Raw genomic sequence first — 19,653 nt, forward strand, 5'->3', positions numbered from 1 at the left:
CTCTCCCCATTGCTTCTACCTGGTGCCATGGCGGCGCAGCAGATCACGGAGTCCGAGGTGAGGCGCCTGACACTGGCTCCCGTCGACCAGGAGCGGGCGGTTGCACCCTGCATCACCAACATCGGGCGTCTCGAGAAGCAGAGGGACTTCGGTGGTGTTTAGGCGCCCTCTGCATGGGCATGTCCATGTCTCGGCGCAACATGACCGTTGGATCAAACTCAGACGGTGCAGATCAGTCACTATAGCACAAAGCGTGTGGGTGTGTTTGGTTGCATTCTCATCTCAATATAGTTGTTTCCTCTTCATGTATTTTTGTCAACCTACTAGTGTGGACTCATGCACCCTTCATGCACTCTGCCAAACACCCAAAAGTGGGTCAAGAAGGGAACTTTTGCTCCCATTCCGTGCACCCATCATACTCCCTGCCTAACACTATTCGTGCTTCATATGGTTCATGTTTCGTGGAGTACTGTAGCACCGTACTCTCCGTGCGCTGTGGACCTAGTTCTGCTAACATTGATCTCACCGTTCATTCTCGACCGGACAGTCGAAAAAGCGGTACTATGTTACATATAGGAATAGTTGACATGCGCACAACATCATTTGTTATTGTCATATCTTACTACACTGGTAACAAGATTGTGTAGTACTGACGTATGAACCACTACACATGCCCAGTAGTAGGAGCACTGTGTATGTTCAAGTGGCTGTCGTGTTTCGCACTCCTCCGTCGTAAGAGTGGAAACGCTTGATGTAATCATTTTTTCTTCAGAAAAACAGTGGACACGCTCTACCGTGCGGATCCTCCTCCAGCCATGCACTAAATTACTCACTTTCGCCAACGTGTGGGACAGCCAGCACCTGGGTCCACCAGCCATGCACTAAATTACTCCGTAGTAGAGTGACGTTAGACTACCCCGATCAAACCGCCGCAGTAATGCCCAATGAGCCGTCAAATCACAAAACCCCCTCCTTTCCAGCAGTAAGTTGGATGGGCGAAGCAACCATCATTTCACTCTTCTCTCTCACCTTCCTCTCTTGAAGAAAACCCCCACTCACTTTGCTTCTCCCTCATCTTGTTCCTCCTTTCACTCTTCTCTCTCAGCTTCCTATCTTGGATGGACGCCGGACCACCGACCGACGTGATGTCTATGGCTCTGGCCAAAACCGTCGAGGCTTATGGTACGAAGAAGCGCAAGCACCCCGCCGAGACTACCGCAGACAAGCTCAAACCATCGCCCTGTCCAAGCCCCCCTGTCCGGCATCCCTCATTAAGCAAGTCCAGGTAATGTCTCTTGTTGATGATCTTTTTCTCGATCTTGATCATGTTTTTTCATCTAACATGCAGTACTAGTACTAGTAGTACAACTTTCTGGGTGATCTTACATGTGATTTTAGTGTGCCAAATGACGGTTCTAAATTCCTCTTTTGACCAAAACATGCGAGAGGTTGACACTGATTTCTTATAGACTACTTTCAACTACTCCCTCTGTCCCAAATTTCTTGTCTTAGATTTGTCTAGATACGGATGTATCTACTACTAAAATGTGACTTGACACATCCGTATCTAGACAAATCTAAGACAAGAATTTTGGGACGGAGGGAGTACTTTATGAACATCAATGCTACCTTTTAAGAGGGTATATTTGCCTCAGTAACTTGTGTTATGGATATTGCATGTCATCCCTCTGCTCTCATGCCTTTGAAGACATGTTATAGTGTCTTTGTTCACTCATTTCTGTGTGTATATGTAGTCATATATGGAGTATAATATCGAAAATCATCTTATATTTCTGAACGGAGGTAGTAATAAAATATGGTTTCTGTTTGAATTAGAACCAGGTCTGCGGTGGAGATGAAGTTCTCAAAGTCATGTCGTGTGAACTGGAAGACCTGATGACGAGTTCTACTGCTGAACTATCCAGCTGTTGTGTCCTTGTCGCCACATGTCCTGAACTAGTGTTTTCCTGTAGCATTGTTGTCAGGCGTGTTCTCGAGGCTGTACTTGACCACAACAATTTCCTGGCTGTGCCTTCAATTACGAATGGTGTGGTTCTTGTAAAGCTTCCCAACAAATCTGATGCGGCATGTCTTCATCATCATTTTTATGAGTGGAAAGACCACTCTGTTAGGTTCTCCAAGGTTGACAAGATGGTGATGGTGCATGTAGACATCTCACACGAAGTCCATGGCCTAGTCAGTTATGTGGGGTTCATCCCGTAGGTCGGTGGCAAGAAATAGTCTGCAGAGTTTAGTTAGTGCAAGTTTGCTTGTCTGTAGTAAGTACTATTGTTCAATACTTGATTTGTGTTTGTGAACCCTGTATTGTTTATTATTACTGCCGCTTTTGGTGTGTGGTCAGTCCTGAGAACGGTCTATGTTAATGTATGTCCACTCAATTCAGTCTGTATATTTTGAAGTATCCAGATCATATTTTTTGTGAGGACAGTTTATCAATTATGGTTACACTCCAATATCTGTATGCATTGCAGGGTTTTTCGCACCCACCAGGATTTCCAGTCCCATTGATGTTCGGTCCATACGATTTGTCACGACCTTTGGACTATCCTGCTTGTGGGAGTAGGCAGGGCCCCTGCATGCCACGCGTAGTTGGACGATCAATCTTCTGTTTAGTACTTCAACATAGTGATTTCCTGGTAAGGATTCACTCGTGTCACATCAAGTAAATCTTATTGATTTACTGTCTAAATCTTATTGATTTAATGTCATGTTTTCTTTCTTTTCATGCAATTTTACGATGCAGGTTTTGCCATGTGACATTCATCATAGAATAAACCGTTTGGTTTGCTCTACGATGGCTATTTTTGCAGGTTTCACTTCTTATGTCGTGTCAGTAATGAAGGCACTGTCCATCACTTATATTACTGGAAAAATTGGATCAGTCTGTTGTCTGAGTACAAGCTGAATCCCTATGATGAACTGTAGTTTGGTTTAACCAAAACGCCACAATTAGTCCTTCTCGCGTTTAAAAGAAATGAAGAAAAAAACTGGATCACGATCACGGATCCTCAAGTTAGAAAGCTGATCATAGAAGACCAGACACGATCGCCGCTGTCTCGCACAGATCGAGCACCGGCAGTTGCTCTAACACTGGCAGCGGCAGCAGCTCAGTCTGATCCAGCTGGGGATTGGGCACCGACCGCGTCAGCGGATCAGTCTGATCTACCGGAGGATCGGGCATCGACATCGGCACCTGCTCCGACACCGGCACCAGCTCTACAAGGAGCACCATCTCCGGTAGCAACAGCGGCTTCGACACCTGCACCAACACTTGCACTTGCATCTGCTCCGGCCCGTGCAGTTGCACCGGCAACAGACTGGGCTGCAGTTCGCACTTCATATACCAAATTCCTTACAAAAACCGACATGTCCACCTTCTTGGTAAGCATTGGCCGCCCAAGTGCTTCGTTCTTTTTTCTTTCCATGTTGTTTCACATGATTCACTGTGTTGATCTAACTGTTTGGGTATGTCTTCTTGTTTGCAAACAGAGAATTCCTAGAGCAACGAGGGAGTCGTTCAACAATCCGGGCGACCGCGGCCAAGTTTCTCTTACCATGCACAGCCTTAGTGTGAATGAAACTGCTCAATATACCGTAAGTACAAAGGATGGTCGCATGATGATTGATGCTAAAGGATGGTTAAGGTTCAAATCTAAATCATATCTTGCGTTAGGGGGTGATGTCAAAATCAAACTTTCTCGGCAAGGAGAGCTGGTCCAAATCAACTTTGAAATTCTTCGGTAGCAGCACGCAACTGCCGAACTGATCTATCCTCCGAGAGATTTTGATGTAATAATCTGGCATGGTGAAACAAGTGTCCTGTGTGTATAAGTAGTACGACAGTATTATTTATCACATGGTATATCGTTGATAGAATTGCAACTCTGATTGCTGGTTAGGAACTGTCGTTTGATTTCATTCTAACAGCTGTCATGCTTTATTCAATTTTGTGTATTTGCCTTGCAACAGCATCTAAAACCAGCGCCGTACCGACCGCTTGCAATATGAAAAGTGCTGAGGTAGAACACATGGCCCCCCAAACATGCAGGGTCGGCCTGCGGCCCAAAGTCCAGAACCGTGAGCCTATCTAGGTATTATATTCTCAACTGAACCCCATAAAAAAGCTGAAGCCCCATAATGCCTGTGCGTTGCAGAGGGAGTATATTTCTCGGCAAGGTGAGCCTGTGATATAAAATATTTGTATATTTCTTTACAGAGGGAGTATCTCTCTGTCAAAAAATATATTTATGTGTAACTAGTTACTCCTGTCTTTCTACTTCCTTTCGCTGATATGTGGGGCAACCGGCAACGGGGTCCACGTGCCATATGCACAAATTAGAGTGCACAACTTCATGGTAGACACACCCCGGTCGTAGTGCCGCAGTAATGCCTAATGAGCCGTCAAATCACAACCCCCCTTTCCATCTTTAGCAGTAAGCTGGACGGACGAAGCGGCAATATTTCACTGGGCCTGAATCCCCTTCTCCCTCGTCTGCTTGTTCAGAGAAAACCCCCTCTCGGCGATTGCATAGGGTTTTCTCATGGAGAACCAGGTACGAATTCTTCATCCATCCCCGATAAATCCAAGTCCCTTGGTCACAGGTAATCCTAGGATGGCAGCCGCCGTTGATGTATTTTTCTTCCTACTGAATCTAGTGTGTTTCATTTGCAGTGCCCAAAGTGCGAGTACCCTACAGGTTTCTACGCCCTTGGCGAGATGCCACACTTGTTCCTTCTCATCCTAACACAACATTTTGAAACGCACACAGTATGTTCCTAGAATCCTCTTTTCTATCCAGGAGGGTGGGGTTTTTTTGAACATGCTGTGGTCTCATATTATTTTTCCTGCAGTGTATTATTTGCTCTGCCAGAACACATGTACTCAAGATGCTCGGCCTTGCCATAACTGAATACACTGGTTTAATGGTCACACAGAAGACAAGCCATGGATATAAGTTCCGAGTTGGGTTCATGAATCAAGAAGATTGCTGCTTTTTTATGGCCGAACTTGGATAAACTTTCTCAAGTGTTACAGACTGAAAGTTGGCGCACGAATGTTGATGGAAATAGCAGAACCTGGTCTCATCTTCACTGCGATCTTCCACCCCGACGTCGTTCCAATTGTTCATCCATGTTAGTTTTGTATCTGGTTCTTGCTTGTTGCCTCGATTACTTCTTAATCCACCTATTCTGTCTAACTAATCACAATTTAACTTTAGAAGTAGCAACGAATCTCTCATGAAGATGCTACTTCTAACTAATATTTTCTTATAATTGGTATCACGTGTAGGTTTTTTCAGAGTTAAGCAGTCTTCTCGTTTGTTACTCTGTAATAACTCGGCTGTTACTAATGGCACTGAAGTTGACTGGATCGACATCCACAAGTTCCTACACTTTATTGATCGTCTTAAGGTCCTTGTGGGGCGTTTCAATGGTGGAAGGCCACGTGGGATATGTGTGCCACTGCTGCACTTGTTGAACAGGTCCAACTGTGTCGAGAAACTTATGGTACGAGCTATTTTCTGTTATATATGTTGTTCATAAACTATTGCTTATACACAGTTTTACAGCTGTGATCTTCTTGAAACAGGAACTGCCGAGTTCTATTGTTCCTATACAGATGCCTGACCATGGTCGGGTCAGACTTGCGCTTGGTCACAACATGATGTTTATGTCGACCTACTCAATTCCCCTTGGAGGTGAAAAGATACTTATTTATGGGTGGTCTCAAATAATGAAGGCCCGTCCATCTTGGAGAATAGGACAGAAGATTATGTTCATGCTTTTCCATGGCTCTAAAGAGAATATCCTGTTTATTGACCATGTTGCGAGATGAAGCCGCTTTCAGAAGGTTGTGGATGCGCGGGGTGGCGCCTGGGGCTTGTCCTGGGGCTTGGCGGCCTCACCCTTGGTTAACTATGGGCAAAGTAGCACTGTTTGAGGCATGCTTTGTACGGTTGAACCTGTATAAGTACTCATACTGCTTTCAGCTTTGGTTGTTAAGTGCCCCTGCTGGTTTCAATTAAGGTTGTTAAGTACTCCTGCTGCTTTTACAGTCTGTCGTGTCTCTTCAATCTTGTCTTCCTCCAGCCGCCAAAACCAAACCAGTGCCAGCGAGGCCGCCTGCTTCCGCCTCCCACGGCTGGCTGCGCCTCAGCGCATGCATCGCCGCCCCACCATCTCCAAAATCGTTAACGCCGACGTCCTCCGCGCGCTTTGGTGCGCTCGCCGCGGCACCGCCCTCTCGTGTTGTCAACATGGTCAACAAACAACAGGAATCGGCAGAAGTATGTGGAGAGGATGACAGTAGGGGGCCACCACGTCAGCGTATGGAAAAATAAAATGCTTCCTCCTAGTGTTTTCCTGACATCTGGGACCCACAACATTGTGAGCGTATATAGTCAATAGACAAGAGAATAGCACAAGATCGACTGACACCTGGGACATAGCTACTCGAGCAGTATTTTTTGTTTGTTATTGTTGAGACGGAGTAGGGTTTGAAGTGGGCTGTGGCCCGTCTAGCCCAGGCTTATATTTTATGTTCACCATGTGACCAGCCCAGCTATTTTTTCTTTGTGAAAATGAGCCCAGTTTATTTTTTCTGAAGAATACCCAATCCAGGCATACTTATTTTTCTACGCCCTGATGGGCTGCAACTCTTTCAAGACGCCTGCAAATCTTGAAACTAATATGAAATGGGTTGTAAATATAAAAATAGATGACAAATTGGCAATTACTTTATAATTTCTGAAATTTTTTTCACATTTTCAGATTCCTATTTCACTGGGCATTAACCTAATTTAAATATATCTTCAAAGTACTTTAAATCTGGCTCGACATCAAGGTATTAAAAATAGTTTGGAACCCATAGAAATATGCGAAATTGGCCCTGGCCAACCAAAAAAACGACTGCAATAAATTGCATAAGAAGTTGCCATGAGCTATATGTAAATTATAAAAAAGAGGGAGTGGTCTGACTTGTGGGCCTGTTTAGTTGACGCATATGCAGGATTTTTTTAGTTATTATATACGTCATCAAATGATTCTAGCAGACGTAACCATTGTATGTCAATCCAACGGCCGTCGTGTTTCTTCAATCTCTAATCTTCTTGCTCCAGCCGCCAAAGCAGCGCCGGCGGGACCGCCTACTCCCGCCTCCCGTGGCCGATTGTGCCGCCACGCAGGCCTCAGCGCCCCCTACTACTCCCACCGCTGGCCAGGGCATCCCTGTACTCACCCACACCCCCTGTTATTCTGCGGCGATGGCAGCCTCACACCGCAGCCGAACCGGTGAACCCTCGTACTCCTCTCCGCGCGGGCTTCCACTTCCGCGTCTTCCCCGGCTCCGCGTCGTCCCCTTCCTAGGCCTCGCCATCGTCCACCGCCGTGGTGCTCTCGGCGCGGCGTGGTCAATGTGGTCAACGACCGACTTCCATTGGAAGAGTACTGTACGTGGAGAGGCTGACAGCAGGGTCCACGGCAGTCGCAAGGAAGTGCCTCCTTATTACGCGGAAAATAATTATTCCTCCACCTGACAGCAGGGACCCACCGGACGAGCCACCAGTATTTCGTGAAAAAAACATTTCCCCTGACTGCTGGGACCCACAGGACGGGCCACCGTATTTCGCAAAAAAAACGTTCCCCCCGCTATCAGCTCGGACCCACCGGAAGTGCCTCCTTATTATGCACAAAAAAATGAATACCGCCCTGCTACCTGGGACCCACCTTGGTGGGAGGCTGACTTGTGGGCCTACTAAGTTGACTGGGACGGAGGCCTTTGTCAACTTTAGTCAATATATGAACGATTATAGATCCAGTGACCGTACGATGTCCATCCAACGGCCGTAGTGCTTCTTCAACCTCTGGTCTTCTTGCTCCAGCCGCCCAAAGCAGCGCTGGTCGTGCCGCCTGCTCCTGCCGCCCGTGGTCGGCTGTGATGCCGCGGAGGCCTCACCGCCCCCTACTACTCCCACCGCTTGCCAGGCCATCCCTCTACGCACCCACACTCCCTGTTATTCTGCGGCGACGGCAGCCTCACACTGCAGCTGAACGAGTGAACCCTCATACTCCTCTACGCGTGGGCATCCACTGTGGCGTATTCCCCGGCTCCGCATCGTCCCCTTCCTAGGCCTCGCCATTGTCCACCGCCCTGGTGCTCTCGGCGCAGCGTGGTCAACGTGGTCAAGGAATGGCTTCCATCGGACATGGACTGTACGTGGAGAGGCTGACAGCTGGGTCCACGGCCGCAGCAAGGAAGTGCCTCCTTATTACGCGCAAAATAATTATTCCTCCACCCGACAACAGGGACCCACCGGACGGGCCACCGTATTTCATGAAAAAAATGTTTCCCCTGACTGCTAGGACCCACCAGCTACATCTTCACACGCAAGGAAGTGCGTCCAAAAAAACGATTCGCCCCCCTGACTGTTGGGACCCACCAGCTACATCTTCACACGCAACGAAGTGCGTCCGAAAAAAACAATTTGCCCCCCTGACTGTTGGGACCCACCAGCTACATCTTCACACGCAAGGAAGTGCATCCGGGCAAAAAAACGATTCCCCCCTAACTGCTGGGACCCAGCAGCTACATCTTCACACGCAAGGAAGTGTATCTGGGCAAAAAAACAAACAAAACGATTCACCCCCCTGACTGCTGGGACCCACCAGCTACATCTTCGCAGGCAAGGAAGTGCCTGATAGTCGGGACCCACCTGGTCGAAGCGTACATAGCATTGTCATTCTGGTCGCGAACATGTACGTACATATATATTGGTCAATGTAGAGGCGCGCACGTGTCGTAGTAGAGGCGCGTACCTGTCGTAGTATAGGTGCGCACGTAGCATGTACACGTACGTACAGCGGCTAGGGTGCAAGAAAGAAAATACAGCCACATACGTACATACGGGCAGGGTCTCAAACGCCTACTCGCGCATACGTACGGCCAGGGCTCGTGTACATGGCTGGGTCGGAACAGAGAAACAGCATCGTCGTCGTGTTCATGGGGAGGCAACGGAATGCGTCGTGTTCATGGGGAGGCAACGGAATGTGTCGTGTTCATTGGGAGGCAACGGAGCGCGTGGGAGCCAACCGGCTGGGTCGGAATGAAATGCGTGGTCGTGCTCATCGGGAGGGCTTGGACGGAACAGGCGATGGAAACGAGGCCTGGCATACCGCACAACAGAGGAAACGGACCTCCTATGTTCGGTATGGGGTCCTGTTGATCGGGAGGGGTCTGGCGTACCGCAAAATGGAGGAAAAGGACCTCCTACGTTCGAAACAGGGGTCCTGTTGATCGGGAGGGGTGTGGCTTACCGCAAAACAGACGAAACGGACTTGTGTTGGATTGCTACGGTCGAAACAGGGGTCCTGTTCATCGGGAGGGGTGTGGCGTACCGCAAAACGGGTCTCCACGGGATACTGTTCATCTCCACCGTCGACCTCCTCCAGCCTCCACGGGCTACCATCGACCTCCTCCAGCCTCCACGGGCTCCTATTCATCCAACCTCCACCACGCGCTACTCCACCGGCTACTATTCAACCACTCCTCCATGGGCATCCCTCCACCGTCTACTGTTCATCCAGCCCTCCACCACACCACGGGATCCTATTCATCCAGCGGCAACGCCACCGCTCACTGTTCATCCACCCCCCCCCCCCCCCCCCCCCCCCCCGCAATGCTCACTGTTCATCCCAGAGGCAGCATCGATCGGCTTCTGTTAGCAGCAGTAGCGAAGGAATCGCTCGATCGGGTTCAGTTAACATCCATCGATCGATCGCTCGGGTTCAGTAACGCGTAGCCTACAGTGAAGTCGCTCGGGTTCAGTTAGAGCCAAACGCATCGCTCGTGTTCAGTTAGAGCCAACGCCTTGCACACACGCGCGTACGTGTACGAGAGAAACGCGCATTGCTCGGCCCCCGACCTCCCACCGTAACCGGGAACTCCCCGAAATTTTCCCCTCCCCCTCGCTTCTACCACGGTTTTTTCCGTCATGGAAGGCCCAAAGAATGTCATGCAGCTGCATCTCCGGCCCGCCCAGGACGAAAGACCCATTTTCTGTCATGATTTTTTGTCATAGAAGTAGGAGCCCACCACATATATGATGATACCGGGTTTTGTCACAATTATCGTCATAGAAGTGTCATATGTATGACAGAATTTTTTTCATTCGGCCCAAAATGTCACGGATGTGTCTTTTTTTGTAGTGATTATGCATAAATTGATCAACTCTTTCATATTAACCATTGTTGATGGTACTTGTGCTTCAAAGACGAGTTTTGGACATGGGCCCAAGGATAATTCTTCGTGGTGCCATACCAATTGACTCAAACATAGGTGGCTCCGACCACCGCCCTCTCTTTGGAGAGGTTGTGTTGCATGTTTAGTCCATGTTTGTCTCTTGTCTCTCTTTCTTCGTGTCGAGCTTGTGTGTGTTGTCTCGTGTGTCAGTGTTTTGGTGCGTCCATTCGCTTGAAGGTTGCTTTGCAAAGGTCCTTTTGGTCTTCTCTGTTTTGAAACCTGCATTTTCTTGGGCACACTGTACTACCGCGGCATGCCTTGGTACTACCGCAGGAGCTGCGCACTGTACTACCGCACCCAGCACGGCAGTAATTTTTTACTGCCGCCTGGGGAGCGGTACTAGTGCCCTCAGTGCGGTACTTCCGCCCAGGCGGTACTACCACGATGACACGCGGTACTACCACGCAGTCGAGAGCGTGTGGGGGTTAAGAGCGGGCAGGGGGAGTTCCAACTCCCCCATACCCATTCACTCTTTCTTCCCACGTCATTTCTCTCTCTCCTTCCCAAGAACGGCGCCGGAGACCCTCGCCGGATCTCTTTCTCCGGCCGCTCTCCTCGCATTCCGTCCGGTGGGATCGTTCCCCACCACTTCCTCTTGCCATGGAACAAGGTTTCTCCCCAAATCCCTCTCTCTTTGGTTCGTTCTTTCGTTTCTAGGTTTTTGGGGAGATGCATGTTGTTCTTGAGATTTTAGGCTAAATCTATGCAAGAGTAGGATGTAGGAGAGTAGTAATGCGTAGAGATGGTACTTGATATGTTCTCCTGTGGTAGATTTGATCAACCGTAGTACCGCTTCGTTGTCACGGTTGTGCTCAGATCCTGTTGAGGTTCGGATCTGACACCGTGCGGTACTACCGCATCTCCGGTGTGGTACTACCGCTTGTACGGTACTACCGCTCCTCAGGAGCGGTACTACCGCGCGAGGCGCGGCACTAAAATTTTACTGCCGCTCCGAGACACGGTACTACCGTGCCATCCTGGCGCGGTACTACCGTGGCTTGGAGCAGCAATAAAATTTTACTACCGCGCACCTATGCGGTACTACCGTTGTTGTCAAATCTCCCATGTGGCATTTACCAAGTGCAAGTTCTACTTGTTTCACCATTTTTGCTGTGGTCTTTGCATTGATCCTTCTCATTTCTCTTGTGTGGTTTGTGTTTTTGTCATAGGTGGTGGCTCCGGTGCCCATGCACGCCGTTCCAATCCCAGCCGTGACATGGGCTCCAAGCGTTTGTGCAACCAAGAAGAAGCTCCCGAGGGCTCCAATGCCCCCAACACAGGACCAAGACCACCGCCACCAAGATCAAGGAGCCCTCCAAGGGCATGGATGAGATACCACTTGCTGAGTTTGCCTCTCGAAGGAAGATTAACCCCTATGTGAATCCTTGTGCCAACTTCAGAGGGAATGATCTGTTCTGGACCAAGCAGCAGTATCTCATTTATCTGGAAGTGATCAAGGCCAAGCAAAACATCTATGTGGATGTGCACTGGATTGACATGCATCACATGAGGGATGATAGGCACTGTTCTTACTTTGGTGAGGCTCTAGACCTCGTGGAGCAGTTTGGCATTGAGGATGTGTTCTCCGTCCATCTGGATTATGACCCTGAGATTGTGGCCCAGTTCTTTGCCACGGTCCACTTCCATCCTAATGAGGAATGGACCATGTCCTGGATGACCAACGGACAGCGGATGACTGCTACATGGAAGGACTTCATGGATTTGTTTCGGGTTCCTGATGAGGGGCTCAACACGCCCATTGGTGTTCGCCCTCATGCCAATCCCGAGTCAGCCAACAAGAACAAGCTTCAGCCCTACTATGTTGAGAAGTTGCTCCCCAGTGGCAAGAAGGCGTGGGTGCTGAACTCCTTCCTTGACATCATGTATCGCATCTTCCGCAACTCTCTTTTTCCATGCATTGGTGATAAGGACAAAGTGCATGCCTATCTTGTGGATATGATGCTCATCTGTGAGAAGGCGCGTCTCTCTCAGACTCAACCACTTGATGTCTCACATATCATGTGGTGCGAGCTTCGGTTTGCAATGTTCACCCGTAAGGTACCCATCTATTGACCTTACATGTTTCTGTTGATCTCGAGGACTTGGGAGAAGCTCTATCCCGATGAGGAGTTTCGTGCCCCTGACTGGATTCGTCATGAGCCCATCAAGCTCCGTGTCAAGCCCTAGTGGGCCAACACTACTACCCGTGCTGAGGCAGCGGCTTCTCAGATGGATGTGGATGCAGATGAGATTGAGGAGGAGGACGCTGATGACGACAGCTCTGCTGGCTACTCGCCTAAAGAGCAAGATGAAGGCTCTGTTCTGCATGCAGGCCAAGGGGCAGTACCAGTCTCATGTTGCTCAGAAGGAGAGTCGCCGCCGCGACAAGCGGATCTTGAGGACGTTTGGCGAGAAGATATCTAGCGGATCTGAGAGGGTCATCACGCTAGAGGCAGCCTGGATAGCGAAGTAGGGCTACAAGTGGACTGATTCTGAGGAGGACAAGGAGGAGACCATCCCTGCTACCGAGTCTGACGAGGAGTGATACGTCTCCCACGTATCTATAATTTTTGATTGTTCCATGCTATTATATATTCTGTTTTGGATGTTTAATGGGCTTTATTATACACTTTTATATTATTTTTGGGACTAACCTATTAACCCAAAGCCCAGTGCAAATTGCTGTTTTTTGCCTATTTCGGTGTTTCGCAAAAAGGAATATCAAACGGAGTCCAAACGGAATGAAACCTTCGGGAGCGTGATTTCTGGAACAAACGTGTTCCAGAGGACTTGGAGTGGACGTCAAGCAACCAACGAGGAGGCCATGAGGCAGGGGGGCGCACCTACCCCCTGGGCGCGCCCTCCCCCCTCGTGGCTCCACCGACCTACTTCTTCCTCCAATATATACTCATATACCCCGAAAACATCCTGGAGCACCACGAAACCCTATTTCCACCGCCGCAACCTTCTATACCCAAGAGATCCCATCTTGGGGCCTGTTCCGGAGCTCTGCCGGAGGGGGCATCAATCACCGAGGACCTCTACATCAACTCCATGGCCCCTCTGATGATGTGTGAGTAGTTTACCTCAGACCTTCAGGTTCATAGTTATTAGCTAGATGGCTTCTTCTGTCTCTTTGGATCTCAATACAAAGTTCTCCTCGATCTTCTTGGAGATCTATTCGATGTAACTCTTTTTGCGGTGTGTTTGTCGAGATCCGATGAATTGTGGGTTTATGATCAAGATTATCTATGAACAATATTTGAATCTTCTCTGAATTCTTTTATGTAGGATTGGTTATCTTTGCAAGTCTCTTCGAATTATCAGTTTGGTTTGGCCTACTAGATTGATCTTTCTTGCAATGGGAGAAGTGCTTAGCTTTGGGTTCAATCTTGTGTTGCTCGATCCCAGTGATAGAAAGGGAAACGACACCTATTTTATTGTTGCCATCGAGGATAAAAAGATGGGGTTTACATCATATTGCTTGAATTTATTCCTCTACATCATGTCATCTTACCTAATGCGTTACTCTGTTCTTATGAACTTAATACTCTAGATGCATGCTAGATAGCGGTCGATGTGTGGAGTAATAGTAGTAGATGCAGCCAAGAGTCGGTCAACTTGTTACAGATGTGATGCCTATATACATGATCATGCCTAGATATTCTCATAATTATGCACTTTTCTATCAATTTCTCGACAGTAATTTGTTCACCCACCGTAATACTTATGCTATCTTGAGAGAATCCACTAGTGAAACCTATGGCCCCTGGGTCTATCTTTTATCATATAAGTTTCCAATCTATTTTATTTTAAGTTTCCAATCTATTTTATTTTGCAATCTTTACTTTCAATCTATATCATAAAATACCAAAAATATTTATCTTATTATTATTATTATCTCTATCAGATCTCACTCTCGTAAGTGACCATGAAGGGATTGACAAGTCCTTTATCGCATTGGTTGCAAGGTTCTTATTTGTTTGTGTAGGTACGAGGGACTTGCGTGTGGCCTCCTACTGGATTGATACCTTGGTTCTCAAAACCGAGGGAAATACTTACGCTACTTTGCTGCATCACCCTTTCCTCTTCAAGGGAAAACCAACGCAGTGCTCAAGTGGTAGCAAGAAGGATTTCTGGCTCTGTTGCCGGGGAGTCTACGCACAAGTCAAGACATACCAAGTACCCATCACAAACTCTTATCCCTCGCATTACATTATTTGCCATTTGCCTCTCATTTTTCTCTCCCCCACTTCACCCTTGCCATTTTATTCGCCTTTTTGCCGTTTATTTTTCTTGTGCCATGGCCTATTCAAAAAGGGCTAAGGGTCCTCTCCTGGGTTTTACTCCAGATAGTCCCTTTGTCCTCTCTAAGCTCATAAATAATGATGCTATGGAAAGACCTACCGGGGTTACCAATGAGAGTTTGAATAATTTCGATGAAGATGATCCCGGAATTTTTCGTTATTTACTTGACGAATCTTTGAAAGATGCTTGGGATAGGCTACTAAGGATCCGAGCTAGCTATGTGCCCCAATATCAAATTGAGACATACCTGAAAAGCTTTTATATTGGTTTACCCTCTTCGTGGTTTTCTTGAGGGGGATCCCATAGATACTTATGAAAAGATGAAAACTATATTTGGGCACCCCATGACTGAGAAGCTGGAATCCACCTCTCTTTTGGGCTTTTACCAAAATGAAATTATCAAAGAAATGAGGGCTAGTTTAGATGCAAATTTCCGTAACATGCTTAATCTTTCTTCCACCATTAATGGCCACATGCTCTCTCAAAATAGAAATAGAAATGCTATAGAAAAGAAATTTTCTCTTTTCTTTCCCAATACCAAAGATGGTAATACCTAGATCTATCGTTGTTTTTATGCCTAGCTAGGGGCGTTAAACCAAAGCGCTTGTTGTGAGGCAACCCAATTTTATTTTTGTTTCTTGCTTTTTGATTCTGTTTAGTAATAAATAATTCATCTAGCCTCTGTTTAGGTGTGGTTTATGCCTTTAATTAGTGTTTGTGCCAAGTAGAACCTTTGGGAAGACTTGGGGAAAGTCTTTGCGATCTTGCTGTAAAAAACAGAAACTTTAGCGCTCACGAGATTTTCTGCCATTTTTTTACTGGAGAGTCCTACTGTTAATTCTTTTTGCAGATTAATTAATAGATAAATTCCTCACGTCCAGCAATTTATTTTAGAATTTTTGGGTTCCAAAAGTATTCGAAACCTGCAGATTACTACAGACTGTTCTGTTTTGGTCAGATTCTGTTTTTCGTGTGGTGTTTGCTTATTTTGATGAATCTATGGCTAGTAATGGAGTTTATGAACCATAGAAAAGTTGGAATACAGTAGGTTTAACACCAATATAAATAAAGAATTAGTTCATTACAGTACCTTGAACTGGTGTTTTGTTTTCTTTCGCTAACGGAGCTCACGAGATTTTCTGTGAAGTTTTGCGTTGTGAAGTTTTCAAGTTTTGGGTAAAGATTTGATGGATTATGGAACAAGGAGTGGCAAGAGCCTAAGATTGGGGATACCCAAGGCACCCCAAGCTAAAATCCAAGGACAACCAAAAGCCTAAGCTTGGGGATGCCCCGGAAGGCATCCCCTCTTTCACCTTCGTCCATCGGTAATTTTACTTGGAGCTATATTTTTATTCACCACATGATATGTGTTTTGCTTGGAGCGTCTTGTATGATTTGAGCCTTTGTTTTTTAGTTTACCACAATCATCCTTGCTGTACACACCTTTTTGAGGGAGACACACATGAATCGGAATTCATTAGAATACTCTATGTGCTTCACTTATATCTTTTGAGTTAGATAATTTTGCTTTAGTGTTTCACTTATATCTTTTAGAGCATGGTGGTGGTTTTATTTTATAGAAATTATTGATCTCTCATGATTCACTTATATTATTTTGAGAGTCCTTTAGAACAGCATGGTAATTTGCTTTGGTTATAAAATTAGTCCTAATATGATAGGCATCCAAGATAAAAACTTGAAAGTGCATTAAATACAAAGAGAAGTTTGATACTTGATAGTTGTTTTGAGATATAAAGGTGGTAATATTAGAGGTGTGCTAGTTGAGTAATTGTGAAATTGAGAAATACTTGCGTTGAAGTTTGCAAGTCTCGTAGGATGCACGTATGGTAAACGTTGTGTGACAAATTTGAAGCATGAGGTGTTCTTTGATTGCTTTCCTTATGAGTGGAGGTCGGGGACGAGCGATGGACTTTTCCTACCAATCTATCCCCCTAGGAGCATGCGCTTAGTGCTTAGTTTTGATGACTTGTAGATTTTTGCGATAAGTATGTGAGTTCTTTATGACTAATGTTGAGTCCATGGATTATACGCACTCTCACCCTTCCATCATTGCTAGCCTCTTCGGTACCGTGCATTGCCCTTTCTCACCTTGAGAGTTGGTGCAAACTTCGCCGGTGCATCCAAACCCCGTGATATGATACACTCTATCACACATAAGACTCCTTATATCTTCCTCAAAACAGCCACCATACGTACCTATTATGGCATTTCCATAGCCATTCCAAGATATATTGCCATGCAAATTTTCACCGTTCCGTTTATTATGACACGCATCATCATTGTCATATTGCCTTGCATGATCATGTAGTTGACATCGTATTTGTGGCAAAGCCACCATGCTTAATTTTTCAGACATGTCACTCTTGATTCATCGTAGATCCCCGTACACCGCTGGAGGCATTCACATAGAGTCATATTTTGTTCTAAGTATCGAGTTGTAATTCTTGAGTTGTAAGTAAATAAAAGTTTGATGATCATCATTAGAGCATTATCCCATGTGAGGAAAGGATGATGGAGACTATGATTCCCCCACAAGTGGCTTCTCATCGAATACAACTCAGGAGACTTGGACCCTACATCAAGACACGCAACAGGAGGCCAGGAGGTAGGGGGCGCGCCTACCCCCCCCCCCCGAAGCGCGCCCTCCACCCTCGTGGGCCCCCTGTTGCTCCACTGACGTACTTCTTCCTCCTATATATACCCATGTGCCCCCAAATGATCAGAGATGGAGCCAAAACCCTAATTCCACCGCCGCAACTTTCTGTATCCACGAGATCCCATCTTGGGGCCTGTTCCGGAGCTCCGCCGGAGGGGGCATCGATCACGGAGGGCTTCTTCATGAACACCATAGCCCCTCCAATGAAGTGTGAGTAGTTTACCTCAGACCTACGGGTCCATGGTTAGTAGCTAGATGGCTTCTTCTCTCTTTTTGGATCTCAATACAATGTTCTCCCCCTCTCTTGTGGAGATCTATTCGATGTAATCTTCTTTTTGTGGTGTGTTTGTTGAGACCGATGAATTGTGGGTTTATGATCAAGTCTATCTATGAATAATATTTGAATCTTCTCTGAATTCTTTTATGTATGATTGGTTATCTTTGCAAGTCTCTTCGAATTATCAGTTTGGTTTGGCCTACTAGATTGATCTTTCTTGCAATGGGAGAAGTGCTTAGCTTTGGGTTCAATCTTGCGGTATCCTTTCCCGGTGACAGTAAGGGCAGCAAGGCACGTATTGTATTGTTGCCATCGAGGATAACAAGATGGGGTTTTCTTCATATTGCACAAGTCTATCCCTCTACATCATGTCATCTTGCTTAAGGCGTTACTCTATTTTTAACTTAATACTCTAGATGCATGCTGGATAGCGGTCGATGAGTGGAGTAATAGTAGTAGATGCAGGCAGGAGTCGGTCTACTTGTCTCGAACGTGATGCCTATATACATGATCATACCTAGATATTCTCATAACTATGCTCAATTCTGTCAATTGCTCAACAGTAATTTGTTCACCCACCGTAGAATACTTATGCTCTCGAGAGAAGCCACTAGTGAAACCTATGCCCCCCGAGTCTATCTTTATCATATCAATCTCCTACTACTTAGTTATTTACTTTGCCTTTATTTTACTTTGCATATTTATCATAAAAATACAAAAAATATTATCTTATCATATCTATTAGATCTCACTCTCGTAAGTGGCCCTATTGGGATTGACAACCCCTATTTGCGTTGACTGCGAGGATTTATTTTTTTTGTGCAGGTGCGAGGGACTCGCGTGTAGCCTCCTACTGGATTGATACCTTGGTTCTCAAAAACTGAGGGAAATACTTACGATACTTTGCTGCATCATCCCTTCCTCTTCAGGGAAAACCAACGCAGTGCTAAAAGAGGTAGCAAGAAGGATTTCTGGCGCCGTTGCCGGGGAGGTCTACCCAAAAGTCAACATACCAAGTACCCATCACATACCCTTATCTCCCGCATTACATTATTTGCCATTTGCCTCTCGTTTTCCTCTCCCCCACTTCACCCTTGCCGTTTTATTCGCCCTCCCTCTCTCTATCCTCCCTCTCTTTCTCATTTGCCTCCTTTTGTCCGCTTGCTTTTTGTTTGCTTGTGTGTTAGTTTGTTTGCTTGTCGTTATGGCTAGTTCTTTACCTTATGCCTCTATGTCTGAAATTGGGGATACTATTGTCGATAATAATTTTGATGCTCCTACTAAAGAACCCACTATCTCACATATAAAAAGATTCCGTGTTGGTAGTGGTAATATTATTGGAAAAGGAGTTATTCAAGATTTCTTTACTTGTGCCGGTGTTTTACCCTCTATGGGTAGTTCTATCCTTCATAGAACTAGTAGTCTTGCGGACGCTATTGCCATGCTTGTAGTAGAACTTGGAAGACAATTCATGCACATGCATCCTTCCATACAAAGGATTTTCCTAGAATTTTCTAATATTGAGCATTCTTCTGTTAAGCGTGCCGTTACTATCTTTTTGGCTCATGAGTTTCAATTCATAATAAAAGAGGCCAAAGAAATCTTTGTGCATTATAGGGTGGACGCTTGCCGTCCTCACATAGAGGCCATCCTCTTTGATCAAGAAGAAATAATGCGTTTTCAATCTCTAGACTATGTTGCTTTCAATGAAAATCTTAGAAAAAGAGTGCCTACCAATGTTTTAGTTGATAGAATTTCTGAACTTAATGATGATTTGGCTATTCAAAATAATGAATTGGGATATTCTCTTGAATGTAGGCTCACAAAGTTCTGTCAAAAGAATGCTTATAATGATGAATTGGTTGTGCAATATGAAGGACTGAAGGAGGAACCTATACCTCCCAAGGTTGATCTTGGAGACTTTTGTCCCAATAAATTTAGCCCTTTTGATTACTTTTTCTTGCCTCAAATAAAACTTGCTGCTGAACATAGAGAATATGAAATGAGTTTTAATAATCTATCTTACTATTATGGCAATACCTAGATCTATTCTTGCTTGTTATGCCTAGCTAA

The sequence above is a fragment of the Triticum urartu genome, chromosome 5 (genome assembly GCF_003073215.2).
Source record: "Triticum urartu cultivar G1812 chromosome 5, Tu2.1, whole genome shotgun sequence".
Classification (NCBI taxonomy): domain Eukaryota; kingdom Viridiplantae; phylum Streptophyta; class Magnoliopsida; order Poales; family Poaceae; genus Triticum; species Triticum urartu.